Source organism: Choloepus didactylus, chromosome 6, assembly GCF_015220235.1.
Source record: "Choloepus didactylus isolate mChoDid1 chromosome 6, mChoDid1.pri, whole genome shotgun sequence".
NCBI classification, from domain to species: domain Eukaryota; kingdom Metazoa; phylum Chordata; class Mammalia; order Pilosa; family Megalonychidae; genus Choloepus; species Choloepus didactylus.
The window spans coordinates 28,470,785-28,476,029 of NC_051312.1; the positions used below are offsets into that span (position 1 = coordinate 28,470,785).

General features: G+C 34.5%; 1 pseudogene; it reads right to left on the reverse strand.

The window, feature by feature from the left end:
• Positions 1 to 2,516: 2,516 nt before the first annotated feature.
• On the reverse strand, positions 2,517 to 3,428 carry LOC119536320 (annotated as a pseudogene).
• Between the last annotated feature and the right edge of the window lie 1,817 nt (positions 3,429 to 5,245).

The window sequence follows — 5,245 nt, forward strand, 5'->3', positions numbered from 1 at the left end:
CTAGCAGTTTTCTACTATAGGCTAAACTGCAGGCTCAGGGAATATTTAGAACAGAAGACCAGCTGTAATTCCTTAGCTCAGTCCAACTTCTTTAAATACTGACAATCTAGCTTCAGTGCTATAGTCTGATCCTCTCCCTCTGACTCATGGAATAGTGGGGTGTGGAGAGAAACCCCTGCAGTTTTCCACTGAGCCCAACAGATAGTTGTCACCCTCTTGGACCCCAAATAGCCCCTTAGTTATACAGTTATTGTTTTTTGAAACCACTGTGGCTCTCTCAAGGATAGTGTGGGTCTTTTTTGTGCCCTAAGTCTCAGACAGGAAAGCAGAGATGGGATAAATGATGATGGCTCCTCTCACCATACAAATCACCAGTGAATTTTATAATTGGTGCCTTGGATGTTTTTTGAGGTCCCTAAGGTCATACCCCATCAGAGACTGATTTTCAGGCCTCCTTTTTTTCCTCTCATTTACTTGGCTTCTGGTAGTTCCCCATCCACTCTGTTCCCATTACCCTTCAAAAGGACAATCTTTACCATCACCACTGGAGCTCCATTATCAGATCTCAAGTTGTAATCCACTTTGAAATTTTCCATGTTTAGAGTTAAGATATAATTTTTGTAACTTTTTCCCCAAAATGGTTCTTTTATGTGTGCAAAAAAAATGATTCTAAACTTGGAGTAATGTACGAGCATATTTTAAATGAAAATAAATCATCTTGAATTACTTATGACATAACATTTCCTATATAACAACATGTCAAAAGAGATTATGAATAGACATAGTAGATGTGAAATGAAAAAGTGTGGCCCATGAAATACATGAAGATTTCTGAGTCTTTATTCAGAGACAGGTAAAAATGGTCTTCTACATTATTAAGTTTGAAGAAGCACTGGGAAACAAAAATTAAAGTTTTATTTTGATATGTCTTCCTGATCTGAGAACCAATTATGCTTAAATATATTCTTTATGGGAGAGATTCAAATGTTTTAAAAACAAAAATCTAGAACATAAAATTAAGAAAATTGTGAGAGTTCATTTGGATGGGATATGTAGCAAAATTGCCCATTGTGAGAATGGTACTGACAGCTCTGGCAAATGTCCTCTTCAAGACTTAAACATTTGTTATATCACCAGTTTTCTAACAGTATTGAATTATTGGGAATCCTTTGGAACAACATGAATATATTTTGTCTCCAGTTGACTAAATTGCTTCATTTGCTTATGAAGTTCATCTTTTTCTTTTCTCACTTGCCAATATCACATATAATCATACTTCCTGGTCCAATGGGATTGGTAAAATAACTCAAGTGCTGATATAGCATGTCATTACTTGATCATAAAGTTATGAAGTGGTCTGTGTGTGCATGTAATATATTTGGATTAGACTACCTTTGACATGGAAATATTAATTTTAAAACATTCTCACATAAAACTAAAGTTCAATATTTGAAAACACACTATGGTTGAATTTTGCATTTTTCAGTAATTCCAAAAAATCAGAAATTTGAGGTAGAGTTTCTATTAGGAACAAAATATATATTTATTTCATCCTTCCTGATACCTTAAAAAAACATGACATGAGGAAGCTAAGCTACTCTAGGTACGTGACATAGATATAGCTTGAAACTTCATTTTTTCCTGCTATTATGATCAGAAAAAGTGAGTCCCGAAATATAAGGATGATAAAGCACCTACTGTCCTCTGGGAAAAGTTATCATGTATCTTTAACATTTTTCTTTCTTCATCATTTATTGTTCTCTAGTCTTCCTTCTGCTTATTCCAGCTGCCAAATACCCTCAGTTGTTCCTGCTTCTCCTTTGTGAAGAGCCATGTGGAAGTTTCAGGAGGGCACTTGAATGGCTGATGTTGCTTAAGGCAGGCAAATGTAAGGCTCCTTCATCACCATCCACAGGATGTTAAAAGCTTTTTAAGAAAAAGTCTAGATGGCACCAAACTTTCAAAATTTTATTGAAGGTCGACAAGGTTGAAGCTTTTTCAGGGAAAGTCTAGATTGGCACTGAACTTTCCAAATTTCATTGAAGGTTGAGGGTTTATCAGTATAAGATCCCATTGAGGCAGGCTCAGAACAAAAATTTCAAAAGTAGCATCTTCTAGGGCCATCTTCCCTACCCCTCAGAATCAACTTGGTTCTTTAAATGTCCAGTCTCTTATAGACTAGCTCATGTTGATAAATTCTCTAAGTGAGTAGAATAAAATCTAGAAAAGGATTTTGGCATCCACAAATATATTTACAAATAAACCTCTTGTTAGGCAATACATTTCTGTCTGAATAAAAGTTTGAACAAGAGGCTAAATTACCATGTGACAATGGCCAGCTATGGATAGAATTCTATGGAGTCATCACAGTTTGTTCATAATGATTTTGAGGCATACACAGATTGCTCAATTTTTCTTGGTAAGGATATTTTATCTTTCCTCTCCATATAACATAAACTAGGATGTTAAGGAAGTATAAACTAGATTCCCCATAAGCTATTTATCTGCTGAGTTTGTCACTTGCTACACCATAACTTTTTCATGGCATTTTTCACTTCTTCATTTCTCAGTGTACAAATCAGAGGGTTAAGCAAGGGTGCCCCGATTATATAAAACACAGCCACCATCTTATCCACTGGAAATGTGATTGGTGGTCTTGTGTATATGAATATACATGGCCCAAAAAATATGACAACCACAATAAAATGGGATGTACAGGTGGAGAGAGCTTTCCACTGTCCTTCTGCACTGTAGTTTCTCAGGGAATATAAAATAACAACAGAGAAGATAAGCAATATCATAAAACTCACCATGCATATAGCCCCACTATTAGACACAACTAGCAAATTTATCACATAAGTGTCCATGCAGCCAAGTTTCAACAAGAGCTGCAAGTCACAAAAATAGTGATCAATGGCATTGGAGCCACAGAAGGGCAATCTCAAAGCCAGGAAAAGCTGTGCTGAAGAATGAATACAAGATCCCACCCAAGCCAGAATCACCGACACACCACAGACACACCGACTCATGATGGTCGTGTATCACAGTGGCTTACAAATGGCCGCATAATGATCAAAGGCCATAAGAAGGAGCACAAAGATTTCCATGCACCCAAAGAAATGGGCTGCAAAGACCTGAGTCATGCACTCATTGTAGGAAATGATCTTTTTCTGAACAAGGGCATCCACAATCAACCTGGATGCTGTGGTTGTAGAGAAGCAAGCATCAGCAAAGGATAGGTAGAAGAGAAAGAAGTACATGGGACTTCCAAGTGTCTGGCTTGCCTTAATATTCACCACAATGAGAAAATTTCCCAAAAGAGTTGCAAGGTAAAGGATCAAGAAGACTCCAAATATTGCTTTCTGCTTTCCAGCATCCTGTGTCAACACCAACAGAATGAATTCATCCACAGTCTTATTCATCACCATATCAGTAGTTATAAGTAGCATGCTGTTGACAAAGATTTAATCTGGAGAGAAAAGAAAAGAAGTGATATCTTTGGAAGATAAATGGCTGAACTCTGGATTCCTTGATTCTGCTCTATACTCTGTCACTTCTCACTGTCTTTAGTGTGTACTAGAATCCCCAGAAATCTTCATAAAAATGCAGATGCCCAGGCCTCTTGCAGATTTTTCAGTTGATTCAGAAATTCACTGGATTGAACCAAAGTATATGTATTTTGCAACAGAAAGAAAATATCTATCACAAATTTTATTCCTATGGAGGTTAAAAAATTCAGAGCTTGTTCTTTCCTTGGTCAAATGACTTAATCCCTTTGAAACTTGACCTTCATATGAAAAATTGAGTACAAATATCTGACCTACCTTATTCTCAGTTTTAATAAGGGTTTATGAAAATAAGATTTCACATATGCATATATGCCCATACATACAGTCATGTATTACTGGTATTATGCAGCTTATTTACATACTCTGGATTCTGAATGACACTTTTCCAATATAATTAAGCACTAATAATATTACAGAATCCCTCCTGAAAAAACTATGCCAGTTCAGTTTATGCATTTCTGTGCATATTGTAACACACCCTTTTTTCATCTTGGCTGGAACATGTTTTACTAATAACTATTTAGACAACTTTTACCTATGTTTCAAGAGTTTGCCTCTTCATTGTCATGATATAACACTTTGTGGTTGACATCATGGAGGTAAACAAAACTACTCTTTACCTTGTGTTTGAACCTATTACATTACTCAACATAAAGAGAGAATATTGAGTCACTCTGCATTTGAATTTGAACTGCTCCTCAATTTCTAATATTTCCATAATCAATGAAGTTGTGTTTTACCATATACATCCCTCTTCACCTTGAATTACCCAGGCTATTTACTCTAAAAACATTACTTGAAACAAATCTCTTTATTCCAACATGCAATTTTCATTGTTTTATTCAAGACTTTTTTCATATACACATTTAATTTTTGTAATTGAAATCATCACATAATACCATTTTGTATTCTGATTTTCACTTAAAATTATTATGAGCACTCCTCTCATCTTGCTATATTTTCCATATCTAATTATCAGTTTAATGGTATGATGATGCATATGTATTTTTAAATCATCCATTGGGACATGCATGTTCTTTCTCATTTTCACTCTCAAAAAGAGCAATTCTGCAAACAAATTAGGAATAATTTTTCAAGTGCAATATTGTTGTCCCTATTACCTTTTTTCTGTCATTTTACATATTATTGTATCATTTTATTAACTCTAATTTATTCTACAATATTATATGATTATGATGAAATATTCAAATATGTAGAAGGGTGAGAAAAAAATAGAAATCTCTCATCAATATTTTGAATTGAGAATTCTATGTTCTAGATATAACTATTGTTTCTTGCATATCCTCCACAAATTTTCTATAAGTATTTTGCATATGTGTGTATCTCTCTGTATTTTTACCTACAAATAAGGCCAATGTTTCAATATTGTTATTATGCAGAAAAATTGATAGAGATGCCAATAAAAGGCAGCTTGTGTTGTTATCCTGTTGTCTCACTAGGTTAATGATAATGAAATTATATATGTATATTTATTTCACAAAATTTTTCTCACAAGCCTTACATTTTTTATACATTTATCTCTGGAAGTATTTCCCTTCTGAGATGATTTATCTTATGTCAGCTCATCTTTTTGAATCCTGTACTTCTAGTTAAGATGGATATTAATCAAGCAAAATAATTATTACATATCTTAGTTTAGACTTTAGCTGCTGGAG